At 41.6% G+C, this 15,547-nt stretch overlaps 1 non-coding gene and 1 pseudogene across 1 annotated transcript; one reads left to right on the forward strand and one right to left on the reverse strand.

Annotated features, from left to right (window-relative positions):
• LOC116097407 overlaps nucleotides 1–6,816 on the reverse strand; it is a 46,753-nt pseudogene extending 39,937 nt beyond the window's left edge.
• Nucleotides 6,817–12,032: 5,216 nt separating this feature from the next.
• LOC116097668 lies at nucleotides 12,033–12,163 on the forward strand. Its single transcript, XR_004121509.1, has one exon. It is a non-coding gene; the product is annotated as a small nucleolar RNA SNORA17 (small nucleolar RNA).
• The last annotated feature ends 3,384 nt before the right edge of the window (nucleotides 12,164–15,547 follow it).

A 15,547-nucleotide genomic window follows, 5' to 3' on the forward strand; every position in this document is an offset into this window, starting at 1 on the left:
TACCCTCAGAGCTCCCGGGGACTCAACCACCAACCAAGGACTATTCATGGTAGGACTGATTGTTCTGGCAGAATGTGTATAGTAGAGGATTGCAAAGTTGATCATCAATGTGAGGAGAAGTCTTTGGCCCTGTGAAGATTCTGTGCCCCAGTGTAGGGGAATGCCAGGACCAATAAGTGGGAGAGGGTGGGGTGGCAGCATGGGGAGGGGGGACGCAACAGAGGTTTGTTCTTGTTGGTTTTTTTTTTTTCTGTTTTCTGGAGGGGAAACTAGGAAAAGAGAAATCATATGACATGTAAATAAAGGAAATATCTAATTAAAATATTTATAATGAAGGTAAATGATATTTTTAATTCCCATTTACTTCTGTTGGTGAATCATATTTTGACATTTAAATAGTTGAAAGCCCTTTATACAGATATTTTCCAAAGTAAAATTGGCCAATCTATTGGTCAAAATTGACACAATTTTTCTTGCAGTGGATAGCATATAAAAATTTATAAAAGATATTATTTTATAGTCAATTCAGTTTTAATATTAATAAAAAGTAATAAACCTTTAGATAATTTTGTCTTTTTTATTTAGAATTGCAAAGTAAATGTGCATTCATTTATAATATATAACTTCCTTTGTTTGTCCCCATCTTTATTTTTACTTTATTGTAAAAAAATTATTTCTCATTAAATGAGGTGTCAACTCTCTTCACAAGAGCCACAAATAATGTAAAATATCTTGGGATAACTCACCATAAAAGTAAAAGATCTGTATGACAATAACTTCAAGTCTCTCAAGAAAGAAATTGAAAAATATCTCAGAAAATGGAGAGATCTCCCATGCAAATGGGTTGGCAGAATTAACATAGTAAAAATGGCCACACTACTAAAGGCAATCTACAGATTCATCACAATCTCCATCAAAATCTCAACACAATTTTTAAAAGACATGGAAAGAGCATTTCTTAAATTCATCTGGAAAATCAAAACACCCAGTATAGCAAAAACAATTCTTAACAACAAAAGAACCTCTGGGGGAGTCATCATCTGTAACCTTAAGCTATACTACAAAGCAATAGTGATTAAAAAAAACTGCATGGTATTCATACAGAGACAGACACATTGAACAATGGAATAGATTTGAAGACCCAGAAATAAAACCACACAGTTATGGGCACTTGATCTTTGAAAAAGAAGCAAAATATATGCAATGGAAAAGAGCAAGCATCTTCAATAAATGGTGCCCAAGGGCCCAAGTGAGGATGCTTCAATCACATTTAGGAGGGAGAAGAAAGCAATCACAAGATGGGGTGAGAGGGACCTGGATCAAAAAGGGGACAGGGAGGGGAAGAGGGCAATATGATTAGGTGTTGGGTGGAGGGAACAGAACCAAAGCCATGAGGGCCATTGGAAAAATAGAAACAGGCAACCTCAGGTGGTAAGAGGTGGGGGAAAACTCCAGAATGTACCAGAGACCTAGGAGATGACAGACTCTCAGGATTTAATGAAATACCCAACAGTTGGAGTTGTAGGGCCCACCTCCAGCAGAAAGACAGGATATCAAAGTGAGGAATGTAGTTGCCATCCCACAGACAAAACTCTGACCCATAATTACTCATGTCTAAAAGAACTGCAGGGATGGAAATGGAGAGAAGCCTGAGGAAACAAAAATCCAGCAACTGGCTCAAAGTTATACGCAGCTCAATGGGTGGACCTGACACTACTTTTGAGGCAATGGAGTGCTCACAAAAAGTGGCTATCATGACTGGGCTCCAAAAGACCCAACACGTAGCAGATACAGTTATTTGCACCCAACCATTAGACCGAAGGTGCTGACCCCTGTGGTTGAATTAGGGAAAAGCAGGAAGAAGCTGAGTAGGAGGGTAACCCTGTATAGGAGGACCAGTTGTCTCAATTAACTTGGACCCCCGAGATCTCTCAGACACTGGACCACCAACCAGGCAGCATACACCAGCTGATATAAGGCCCCCAACACATATATAGCAGTGGACTGCCAGGTCTGGATTCAGTCATAGAAGATGTACCTAACCCTTAAGAGAGCCCAGGGAGTGGTGTGGTTTGGTGGAGTGGGGGTTTTTGGGGGTAGGCAGGTTATAGACATCCTCATGAAGGCAGGGGAGGGATAAGTATAGGATGTGGACCAGGAGGGGGATAAAATCTGGAGAGTAAAAGGAAGATTAAGTAAAATAAACAAAAAAGTCAAGAGTTACAAATAAATTTTTTATGCATAGAAATAAATTTTTAAAAAGTTTTTAAAAATGACAGTTAATATAAAGAGTGAAAAGCATTACAAATATTAAATGCAATAACATGAATATATAATATCCCAATAACATAGCAAAGCAAGTAAAAACAAAACTCCAACCAAAACTCTAACAGAAAATTATGAGAAGCAGCATTCTCTCACTGCACATTTAACAGCACAGCCTGTTTGTACTCTTGGACACCTGGTGGCAAGGCAGTCACCTCAGTTCTCTCTCAAGGGATGTTGTCAGAAAATGAAAGAGAATAAGACCCTGAATCAGCCAAGCTGACTAGCTGGCTACATAGTTAGGGCCTATTCACACATAGAAAATGAACTACAAGGGAGAAGATTCATCTAAGGAAGTCTGGCTGTTGGAGGACAGGTGGGGGGGGGGGGAGGCGGATGGAGCTCAGCACAGGGCTCCTGAGGTGGCAACTCATTCTGCAGAATGCTCTCTTCCTAGGCTGTGGCCAATCCCAGCTCTCTTGCAGTTTCTGAGTACTGAGAGAGGAAGGCAGTTATTAAGACACAGACTTGGTGGGGACCTAAATGTCAGCTTCAGGCTGCTTCCTCCCAACACAACTGGACAGCCAACATTGATCTTTTAACTGAAACCATTGTTGCTATATCTGCAGGCAGGGCAAAATATCCAGCACCGCTCACAAGTACTGACAAACTACCACTCAGACTTCTATCAGTGCAAACCAGGGACTGAGCAATGGGAAGAGACCTCATTGGTTTGCAGCAAGACAGGAGAAGGCCACATGTCACCCAGATCAATGGCAATGAAAAGCAGTCATTTGATATTTGTATTTGGCTTATATCCCTGCATGGTACTTCCCACATGGGAGGTCACATGATCCCTTCATGACTCCTGTCGCATGACCTAGAACTTTCTCAAAGCTCTGTTTAACATCCCATCATTCATGAAGACATGCAGGAATGCTGCACATTATTCACCTGTCACCCTTACTGGACTCTAGCTTCAAGCAGAGCAGCAAGGTACACTTGCCAGTAATTCAGTGTCTAACAAGAGGCTAACTTCCCAGAATACTTGTGCAAAGACAGAGCAATGAGCCACTACATTCCATGAGGTGTGTGATTGGATGGGAGTGGTGATTAGAAAAGTGGTGGGGGAAAGCAAAGATAGATGCAATTGGCAAATAATATCAGACAGTATTAGCCTGACTGAGTTGCTTTTCCCTACCTGATGATGTTGGTCCTAGAGGTTGCTAGTCTTCTCCTGTTCATCTTTACCAGTCAGGTTCAAGTCAACCAAGTATTGTTGTATGAGGGCCCAATCACACTATACTTCATTGCTCTCCTGCTTCAGCATGACCAACTTCTTTATAAAAGTCTTCTCCATCAGGAGCCTGCTGTGCAGGTTGCTGGAAACACCCTCTGCATAAGATCCTGCCTAGTCCTCCTCCCATTCCTACTTACAGGTCTTATTAACCCCACCAGGACCCAAGTTCCCATGAAAACTTAATATAACACAGCTCAATACACCCATGACAGCTGCACAAACAGCAAACAGCCAATTCAGGGAAGAATAAATGATTGCTGCAGCCCAAACACAAATAAGGGTCCATGTCTCTCCAAAAGAAAGAGGTACCTCCTTCTATCCATGGCAGCCCAATGCATTGGGGCAACACCAATTAGTAGGAGGCAAATATCCTCAAGGTAGGTCAGTAGAGCTAACTGGAGGGCATTTTATCCATGTGTTCCATCATACTCAGCTCTGTAAAACCCTGCCTAAGCCACAGCGGCCCAGTACTGCATAATGATCCTCTTATGGTCTGAATCACTTTTCTATCTAGAGCCTCCTGAGGATGCCTGTACAACACTGGGAGGGGTAATCATCTCGTACAGACCTATAAAAACTGAGTCCAAAAGTCCATAGCATACTGATGGATAAAAAGCAGAAGGGATAGAACCAGACCTGTAGACTCTGGTCCAGAAACAAAGGAAGGTAGAAATGGTCATTCCATAACTTATGGCTTCCCTGCAAAGAACTTACCAATAGAAATTAACCTCCTTCTTGAGCTCCTGGATGTTTTCTTGGGCCTTAATATTCTTCATCTCAAAGTTGTACAGAAACGACATGACTTTCTTCTCCTTTACCGTCAATTTTTCATACATCGGATGTGGCCTATGATAGAACCTGGCCCCAGAAAGATAGAACTACATGAACATGGGCTTTTAGGAAAACATGAACTCAGGCTGGGTCCTGGACTACCCCGGTAGTGGAAACCACATTCTGTATTCTACATACTGGGATATTCTTCAGGTTTGAAAACTTGTTATCCTGGCCCCAGGGCAGCAAAAGCTAGGCATCCAGATGGAGGGTGCCCAGGCTCCCTTTGTTCACTCAAGTAGGGCTGGAGGGGCAGTCTAGCCAATTATGCTCTCAAGAGCCTAGACCATAGGTCTTTGCCCAGCAGAAACCTGTGATTATATTTTTCCTGCTTTTAAAACAGGGTTTCTAAATCCTGGATAACTAATAGTGAGGAGACAATCATTACACATAATTCTGGAGATAAGATCAGACATCACCACAGCTTTATAATCTGCCAAAGGGATACAAATGTACTGAAAAAAAAATGTGATCACATGGGCAATGGACAGTGCTGTTTAAAGTGGGAGCTCCCAGACCTCAGGACTCAGATCACCCTGAAACTGTTATACAAGTAAATTATTAGGTCAAAACATAGACCCCTAGATCCCAAAGTGTGTAGGGAAATATAAACATACTAAACGTATGCACATGTACATGCATGTGCACACACACAGACTCACAGACTTGGACCCAAACACAAAAAGATAAGGAAACAGAATCAGAGAATGAGAAAGAAGGTCAGGCAAACAGAAAAAGCACATGGAGAATCAGAAGAAATGCATGCAATATTACTAACTCAGAGTACAAGTAGAAGGCATGAGCCTCAGGCCTTATAGACAAGCACTGAAAAGAACAATGTGGGACCAGGCCCCTCCAGCTGCTGCTAGGAGCTTCCAGCACTCAGTCACCTGCCAGGCAAGTACAAAGACTTACCACAAACTGAAAGTACCCATCAGGGCTTTCCAAATGTACTCTGGGAACTCACTCTCCACTGCCTTTATCCCTGAATTCTTCACTCAGACCACAAGTTCAACATTTCAATTGGAGGAAACAGAAGAATCCATTTCCCATCTCACTCCTGACCAAGCTTCAGGTTCTGCCTCTCCTCTAAGAAGCATTTAAGGACATTTTTGGTGGTACATCTTCCTAGAACCTACCACCTTAAAAGGATAAGATGAGGGTGTCATTGCAGACCCCAGACTGACCCCACAGGGTTTTAAGCAATGCATACTTCTTGTTCATGAATCCCTCCGTGATGTAGGAGCTCTCTCAGCTCGTTTCTCTCCTGGTTAATGAGCTGCAGCTCTGTGGTCAGCCTCTTCTTTTCCTTTTAGGCCTGCTTCTTGCTTAGGACAATTGCAGGGGATGATGTCTGTCTGCCAGCCACTGTAGGTACAAGAACACAAGTGACTTGCATGAAGAGAATGCATAGAGTATAGACAGAACACTCTGAGGCCCAAACAGAAGGAGAATGTGCCTGGAACATTGTGACACCACAAATAGTTTGGTCCTGGCTTGACACACCTCCTTACTGGATGTCAGTTCAACTATCCCTATAGAGAGACCAGGAGATGTAAGCAGCCAGGTGTTTCCTCTGGCTCCCTACACATGCTTATGATGACCATAGAGATGGCTTTTCCAGGACTATTATCAACTGCACAGGGTGCAACATGGCTTCACAGCCTCAGTCCCTGTGGTTTTAGAAGTCAGATGATAAATTCACCATCTACAAGTACTTGGGGGCTAGGAGATGCTCAGATCTCCTACTCTTTTACTCTAGGCCCAGGATGTGGAATTAAAAAGTTATGCAGAGGGAGAACACAGTCAATACACTGATCATTTACCCTTACTAAAACACCAAACACCCCAGAAGTGGCAATAGGGTATACTTTCTGTCTGAGTGCATCACCTTTGACAGACATTTTGTTACAGTACAGAAATGCCTGCTACCCATGACTGATGATAAAGCTGAGGCAGCCACTGTCATGGAGAGGAGGTCAGAGGAGTTCTGAGAACATAAGTTCATGGTCAGGAGCACAACTCTCTCCCTGGTGCTACTATCAGCCACTGAAGCTAAAAGGAGCCATGACAGTGAAGTACAGGTATGCCCTGCCCTAAATTAATATATGTTAGACCTTCCAAGACTCCTAATGGTCTCATTATGTCCCCATGGAATACCCCCAGTGCCCAGTAAAGTAAAGGTTTGGAGTTCTCAGAGTAATAACCTTGGTCTTGCCATTTCCTCTCTTTGTGGATGGAGAAACCAATGCTCTGAAATCATTGACTTTCAGTAATTGTGATAATCATGGAAATCCATTTGCTTCCTAGATACTCTAGTTCCTTGAGCCCCATTGTTATAAAGGCCAACTCAAGCCCACCCTGCCAGGAAGCTCAACAACTACTGCCCAGGACTTACTCCACATTCTGCAGAACCACTTCCTTTGTCCTTCATTACTTTGGGATGAAAGGCCAACTTCCTCCTGCTTCACTCTACTATCTCTCTAAAATGTTTAGTGAGGCAAACATGCCTATCGATGTACCCTGTAGACACTGAGATAACTTAAAACAATTGTCTCTACAACACTGGTGACATCACAGGGGATGCCTAGTGCTCTCCAGGATACAATAGAATGTCCGAAGAAGGGGCTGCTGATGTCATGAGGAACAGCCTCTGCCACCCTGCTAATGTTCTCCCTCTACTGACAGGAAGTCAAGGTGCCATTTCCAGGAGACTTTCCTGGGGCATAGCCTCCTCTTTTCAAAGCCAAAATTTGCTGTAGACTTGACTGGAAACACCGAAGTAATTCCTTTATATTTAAGTATTTCTTTTCAAATCCTGCCCATAAATTTCTCATCCTACCTCACATTTTTCTAATTCAGCAATATAAGCCATTAAAAAATACTGAGAAATCACATGAGGATGAATATGGAGGAGGAAATATCTCCCATCTCATCATGGTTAGATGTTTTAAATCACATCTAAGAAGAGCCTGCAGGGCAGGGTGCAATGTAGGTGTGTGTTAGGGGTACACTCATGCAGCACTGTGCTTAGCATTTGAATGTTACCAGAAGATGCCTTAGGAGAGAGAGTTGCTGTCATTATGTCACTGGCAACAGTCTGGAGACCTGTTGGTGGAGGGGACAGAAATATTGGGGGCACCAATGAAAAAGCCCTCAGGCTGAGTGTGGGGCTCTCCTCTCTGCACCAAAGTCACCAAAGCAGGATTGCTCACAGGTTTCCTCTCTGAAAAACATAAAATACTCGACAGGGGTGGGTGCAGCAGGCAGAGGGTGTGGACAATACTACAGACACAGCTCAGTTGACATGGCAAGGGCCTAGCATCTTGTGTTCAAGTTCCTGAGTCACGCCACAAAGCCCACAAGCACTGATCTTAGTCAGACAGGGTTGGTTTGTTGAATGCGCACCCTAATACTGATTGATCAGAACCATAGCTCAGATTTGGGGGGCTGACCCATGGTCCCAAACATCTTTGTCAACTTATAAATGAATAACAAGACAAAAACAAAACAAAACCAACAAGCATAAAACCACACAAGCATCTCAGATGAAGTTGCAGAAAGTATTGTCTAGTGGTCAGTTCTGATCAGGCCATTTTTTATAACGATGCCTATTGACCTTTAATTTGATAGGTCCTATGTAAAGCTTTTTAGAATATTATAAGATTAGCAAACACATACAGAACATAACAGGATGTGAACACCATAACCTACCTTGTTATTTCTGTGTCAATGATTGCCAGGCATATTATGCAACAATCTGAAATAGATGGTAGACATGGAACAAAATTGCTATAGCTATACTGGGAGTTACATGCCTTAACACTAGAAAACTCAGGTCTCTCTTAGTGACTTGTGCTATCATCACAGTCCTTGGAGGCCCCACTTATTAACCTATTAGAAAGTGGAAACAGGATTATCTGAGCTCAAGGTTAATCTGGAAAACCAGATAGAGGACAACATGGGATACATGAGCCTCTGTTTCAGAAAACAACAATGAAACACACTCTACATCCAAAGCCTCACCTATTAATCCTTGTCTATTATAAAGAACTTACCATTCTCTCCCCACCAGTCTTTCATTCTGGGAAGATGGGGAAGTGGAAGTTATCTTTCAATTCTAAGGATCTTGTTCTGTCTTTCCTTAGGTCCACATTAAGAACAAATCAAAGTGGGTATCACCATCTGAATAACTGAGTAATATCCACTGTTGCTAGCATGATATTGTGCCTAGGACAATCTCTAGCTTCCCTGAATGTTGCATTAGTGGAGAATCCTGAATCACTGAGGAGTGGGAAACCAGCACTGAGTTCTGGCCTTTGTGGGCCTAGACCTGGCTTCTAGGCACATGGGAGCACACCGTGGGATCCTCTGCTGGTCAGAGTCATGTGAAATGATCACTGAGCAGGCTGAGTACCATTGCTTAGGCCCATCATTTCAGGTAACAAACCCATTCTCTGTTTTCCAACTTTGGAGCACCTCTTGAGGCCATAGACTATACCTGACCGTGGTAAGGTCATGCAGTTATCTTTCCTAATGATACAAATTTCTCCCTATTTAGACTTGCTCCTGTCACATGGCTGTAGCTATTTTGTTCTGTGCCAGCCATCTATTTCATAATTTTGATGTAGTATTCGTGCCAATCATGGACATACACACACACAAAAAAAACTTGATTCACAGCAATGTCCTTCTGACTATATATCCAGTTTTGTTTTGTATATTATGAAATTTGTTAATGTTATGAAATTCCACAACTATAAAGTTCATGTAGGACTCTTCAAATTCAACATCAATATGAATTATGTCCAAAATGCCTTGAGTCAGGGCCCTCAAAGAGTCTCACTTCCATCATCTGCATATAAGCTCATCATAGTTTTTGCAGTTATAGACTTTATAAGATAGACCTGATTAATGTTCAGTTCAAAGCTTTGAGCTGTTGTCCTGGTTGAACTATTCACAGCTTCATCACTCTTGGGAACTGCATTGCTTGTTTAACTTGTTTAACTGAGATCTGTATTCATGTCATTTGTGGGTGCCACATAAGCCCCAATACTTCTCAGCAGTACTTATAATACTCAGCAGTACTTAGGATAAAGGTCAGTAAAGGTACCCCTTGCAAGAAACTATGTGTCAAAAGGAAGGGAACTTTATTTGTGACAAGGATCAGGCATCTTCTTGGAACTTTGGGTTCCCTGTTGGTCCTGTGCGACAGCTTAAAGAAGTCAGTTCTGATCTTCCTTGGGGTTCCCATGGTGATGAGCTCAAAAATGCCTGAATCAATCAGAGTAGTCATCACAGAGCTTAATTTATCTAATGTAGGGCTCATTAGACTTATGTTCCAGGATATCTGATCATACTTTAAACTCAAAGACTATAAACTATAACATAATTATATCTGGGTATGATATAGCTCAGCTCTAGCACAGACCTTTAACACAAGAGCTCTCTGTTAACTGTAAACAGGGACTTTCTTGTGGTGTGGCCCAGCCCTAGCACACACATTTACTGCAAAGCTAAAAGAATACACTCCAAGTCCAGATCAGTACAAGGAACAAGTTGAAATTGAATGAACACAACTAAACCAATAAAGTCTTTGAGTTGAAAGGTATTTAAGAAAGTGTGGGGAGGGAAAAAGAATGTTCTTCTTCTGAGAGGTCAGTGGAGTAGGAAGGTCAGCTGGGTGTTTTTCCTGCCTCTCAGAGTTGGCAGGTTTTTACCCCATCATCTGGTTCCTGGGACTTCATTGGTAAAATTAAATGTCTGGGATTTTTGTATGGTAAAACAAAATATTGACTCTGCAACTTTTGGCAAGGCCGGGATAGAGAGATGACACCTGCTGTGGACAAACTGAGAAGCCAACAGATTTTGGTAAATCACCTGAGAAATCCTCAAGGGAACAGTAAAGGATAGGAAGCACTATAATAGAATGCTTTAGGATTTTATATAGTGATACTCTAGAGGGCTTGAAAATAGAAGCAGAAAATGGAAAGCTAAATGACTTCACTGCAATTAGCTCAATATTGATTATGATTATTTCATATTGATATTTTCAACTTTATTCTTATTAACTATAATGACTTACTGTACCAGCTCAATGGAAAAGTAGATTGATAAGATAAAAGTCTTAGAAGAAAGAGAGACATATAAACAAGAATAAAAAAAAATACTCTGACATAGCCAGAAGAATTTAGACAAGGGACTTACACACTACCCCAAAAGGAACCTGAAAGTGGGTAGCTCAAGATTTTTAGAAAACCAACCTTAGTTTATGCAGTGATGGCATACCACTCTACAAAGTACGTCACTGGTTATGGAAAAATTAAATGGAATCCTTTAAGAAATCTTAGATTTTAGTAGAGTTAAGAAAGCCATTGTTTCCTGTAGTATGCATTCATCTTATGTCAAATAGATGGTAAATTCAATGACCACTCAGAACAGAATTATACAACAAGACTGAAAATGTTTGGCAACAGAAATATTGGAAGCTGGTCTTCAATTTCATGGTAAACATGGTCGAAAGAGGAACCTATGACTACAAAACAAATTAGGCAAGAGGCAATGATATTTCCCAGAATGTATTGCTAGGTAAATGTAAATATACTAAGTTATAAAGGAAGGTTGAATTGAATGATCAACCCTAGGCTCTCTGTCATTTCTCAGTTTTAAATACTTCAGATAAATGAGATAAATTCTCAGGAAAGAGGTCCAAGTTTTTTTCTAAAATTATCCAAGACTCAAAGAAAGCCTTCACTGATTATTTGCAAAGATTGACTTCAGCTACAAATGGAATATTATCAGATTCAGAAGTCTGAAAAATATGGACTTAATCTTTGGCTTTTGAAAGTGCTAATCCAGAAAGCAGAAAGGGGATCAGATCTTAAATAAAAGATGAACTCTAATAGCAGAATGGCTTAGTGATACAACTGGTATTAGATCTCACATTTATGATGCTATTTGGACAGAAGTAACTTTTAAAAATCTTAAGAAAAATCAAAATGACAGATGTTTTCATTGTGATAAGCAAGCCATTTGAAAGAAGATTTTACTATTGCCCTGTACTGTACTTCAATGAAAACTTCAATGAAGATCTGACCTAATCATTACTTTTGTAGGCAACTTGAAATGTTTTGGAATTGTAGGTATCAAAAGAACTTTGACAGCTACTGGAGACACCTCCAGTTTAAATAGGTATATGGAGAATTACTGGGATGACATATAATCATAGAATTTTCTGAAAATTAATAGAACATAAGGAGTTGGTATGTTGACGAAAAACCTGGTAGGAAGAATAAAACAAGGAATATACAACCACTATAGTGAACTTTAAGTAATACTAAGTTGAGTAATACTAAGCAGTATTGATTAATTTCTACTATTGCAGACAATTGCTCTGCAGTATTATCCAAATATTCTACATGTTGATGAGTCATCACTGCATGACAAGAGCTTTGGAGTATACTGGTCTAATTTAATAGTTGAGAAAAGTTTGGATAATTATTCTTTGGTAATTGATCTTTCCCTTGAAAATAGTATTTGTCTCTTTTTTGTTGTTGTTGTTGGTTTTGATGTTGTATTCTTCAATCATACAGACTAGAATTCCACTAACACTTAATGATTTAAATTATTAATATTGTCTGCCCCTACATCATTGCAAGTGTGGCTGTTGTGTTACATATGCATAAGTAGGTGGCAGAGAGGAGAGAGGCTATGTCTAAGCTCTGTGTTCTGGCCTGCGAACATCTGAATGATTAAGAGTCTAACACACTTGTAAAATGTGATCCTGAAATGATATAGTGCAGTACAGGTATAGATTGGATTCAATGGTAGGGAGCAAGCTGGAAGCAATACAACCCTGCCAGTTAAAATAGAACATGGGTAGAAATGAGCTCAAGACAGAAATCTTCTAAATGGGGCAACATAGATAGGTCCAGGCAAGGAGCAATCTGAAGACAACCACCAGTCCAGAGCCATGGGACCTGGACAAGTTTTAGCCTGAGAGAGGGTTACAGACTGTTCTCAAATGAACCTTTCCCAGTGCTGCAATGCATGGGTGGGGAAAAGCACTCCTAAGAATATTCTTGAGATGACCCTTGACCCTAAGATACTCAGACACTCTGAGTGTCACTAAGAGAAGCAAGTAAGTGGTGGGGAAATGGAAACAAAAGAGAAACAGAATGATGTGGACACAATGAAGAGAGGTAAAACTAGAGAGAATCTAGGGTAGTGATGGACAGAGTGATATGAGTAGTCTGTAATACTAACTGGGACCATGGTGGAGTCCTGGCCTGTGCTGCCACTGTGGGCCATGTCTAGATCTGTGGCCCCATAGAAGCAGGGATCTATTGCCACCAAAGGCCAGGTGGACATGCCTGGTCTGGACTGCTACCCACAATCATGTTGATGATGGAGGGCTGAGCAGAACTGGCCCTACACCTTTCTTCATCATCAGGGGAGAGCTGGCCTGTGCTGTGAGAACAGAAGAACTGACCTCACCCCTAACTAGCTTCAGTACTCTAAATATCGATCAACATGCACATTACCCAGGAAGCATAGTAGAGCTAACCCTGTTTGTGGGATTTGTGGGTGAGCCATCCCTAAGGGTATGAGCGTATAACAACTGTCCCTGACACTTGTCTCCCATATTACCATATTATCTTGTCATAGACAAGGGAGAAAAACCCTTTTCCTTCCCCACCCTTTACCATCTATGTCAGACAGGAACATTGTCCCTGGAGTAATGAGGACAAGTGAGCTCTCCCTGTTCCCTCACCACTTTGAAGAGTAGACCCTGTACTTCACCTGGTCTCAGGGGTACAAGAAAGCTAGGTCTCAGGGGAGGGCATGGTTGTTGGAGAACTGGCCCCACCACTAGTCTCACATGCAGTGACATGGGCAAAAGAGAGATGCCTCACTTGCTTGTTCCTTGCTACATACAGCAGATGGGAGAGCTGAGGTATTCAGATCAGGAGAGATGGTCCTATACATCACTACTACAGCACTCACGAGAGCTCAGCATACAGCTTGCCTGGGTATTACAGCAAAGCTTACCCTGGTGGCAGGGGCACAGGGGTGAACCAACCAAGGGTGTGAGAATGGCCATAAGGGTATGGGCAAGGGAGCGATTCACCCCTCCCCCTCCACACACACCCTCATCCTTTACCAATTATGGCAAGCAGGAGAGTTTGCTTTGGGATAATGAAAGCAGGAGAGCTGGCCCTACCCCTCATCTGCTGTAGCACTGGGGAGATCAGACTCTGCATCTCTCCTGGGAAGCAGTATAGAAATGGCCCCGACTGTGTGGGCACAGATAAGCCATTCCAAGGGCATGAGCACAGAAAAGCTGGACCTGCTACTTGTCCATTCTACAGTGGCATGGACAAGAAAGAGAGGCCACCATCTACTTCCTTGTCTGTTGTTACTTACAGCAGACAGGAGAGCTAGTCCTGGGGTGCTGAAAGTGAGAAAACTGTCTCTGTCCCTCACAGACTGCAACATTCAAGAAATCGGGCACTGCATCTTTCCTGAAGAACAAGGTCAAACTAATCCTGCTTGTTAGGATTGCAAATGAGCAGGTCCCAAGGATGAGAAAGAATGAGAGCCATCCATCCCAGCTCCTCACCTGCTGCAGCACTTGCCATAGCCAACCTTGCAACTTGCCTGAACAACACAGTACAACTGGCCCTGATAGTCTCGCTGTATATGAAAAGCCCTAAGGGCACAGGATTCTGAGAGCTGGCACTGCCCTTGATGGGTGTGGCATTGGATGAACTAGCTGGGGCAGGGCAGGAGAGCTCAACCTGGCGGTGTGGGTATGGGAGAATGAGCAGGCTGATCAGCTCAGATACCTCACAGGCCCAGATCCAGGTCTTTAAACTGTTCTACCCCAAATATCTACCACATTAATGAACTGTTGCAGTATGTAAAGGGGCCAGTCCAGAAGATTCTAAAGGATTTCCATGACACAGGGCAACAACAGAATGTCCTAGGTGAGTCCCAGTGAGGTTCCAGTATTGATAGTGTAGCAGAAGTCTGAGACCTCAAACCAGACCAACAACTCAATGCAGTGAACATTTGCAAGCAAGGAAGTGGGGCATAACACCCTGTGACACACTACAGCTTTGGCGATGAGATTTCTTTTTTCTCTTTTGAAGGAGAGGCTTGGAATTCATGATGTGAAATTTACAAAGAATCAATAAAATGTTTTTGAAAAGATTCTTGAAATTGTTTTGTTATATCCTTCTGTCACCTTATATTCCTGGTCTTCAAGTTCTCACCATGTTAGCATCCTAAGAAGCCAGTCTTCACACAGTCAAAACAGTTAAGCACAGACTTCTGTTTTGATTTTTCTTCTCTGTGTGATATTCAAGGAATGTATCCAAGCCTAAATTTATTAGGAACTCTTTTCCCAACTCTGCTTTAACATGCTATCACCGTCAGTGGCCTAGTAGCTAAGACTCTTCATTTTGTATTAGGGCAATTCCTGGCTGTTTGGGGCAAGAAGATGAGTTTAAGTCCTGTTTCCTGTTTGTGTCATGAACACTAAAAAAGGTTTGCCTAGAAAAGTGTTGAAAGGAATGGCTTTCTATCTTCCCCTTCATGATTACCTCCAACATACCCAGGTCAAATGACTCAAGTGTCTCTGCTCTGCTGATGTTTGGTACCACTCAGGACTCTTCTTGTCTAAGCATGTAACATTTGTTTGAAGAACTGATTTCTCCTTTTTTCTATTTTTTCACTTCCTGAAGCAAATTCACAAAATAAAAACTGATAAGCATCTTTGAAGGACTTCATAAGATCCCATTAGGAAGCCTCAGTACCTGCATTATATACACATGAAAGAAGAGAGGGGAAAATCTTTAACATCAGGTGGTGCAATCCTGAATCTGGTATGCACATGCTCTGCTTTTATCCAGAGAATAGAAGAATGTATTAGAGCCAGCCATTGTCTGCAGGTATTCACCAACTACTCTCAGTTACATCATATAATAATTTTCTCAGATTTAAAAATGAATTGATTTTGATAATATTCACCTTTTTATATCTTGCTATAGAGTACATCATAAATAAGATACTTTTGATTTGTGACAAAGTTTATTAAAAAGCCAATACTACAGCTGTGTTATATTATACCCATTAAGTCAGAGGAAT

The sequence above is a fragment of the Mastomys coucha genome, unplaced genomic scaffold (assembly GCF_008632895.1).
Source record: "Mastomys coucha isolate ucsf_1 unplaced genomic scaffold, UCSF_Mcou_1 pScaffold19, whole genome shotgun sequence".
NCBI classification, from domain to species: domain Eukaryota; kingdom Metazoa; phylum Chordata; class Mammalia; order Rodentia; family Muridae; genus Mastomys; species Mastomys coucha.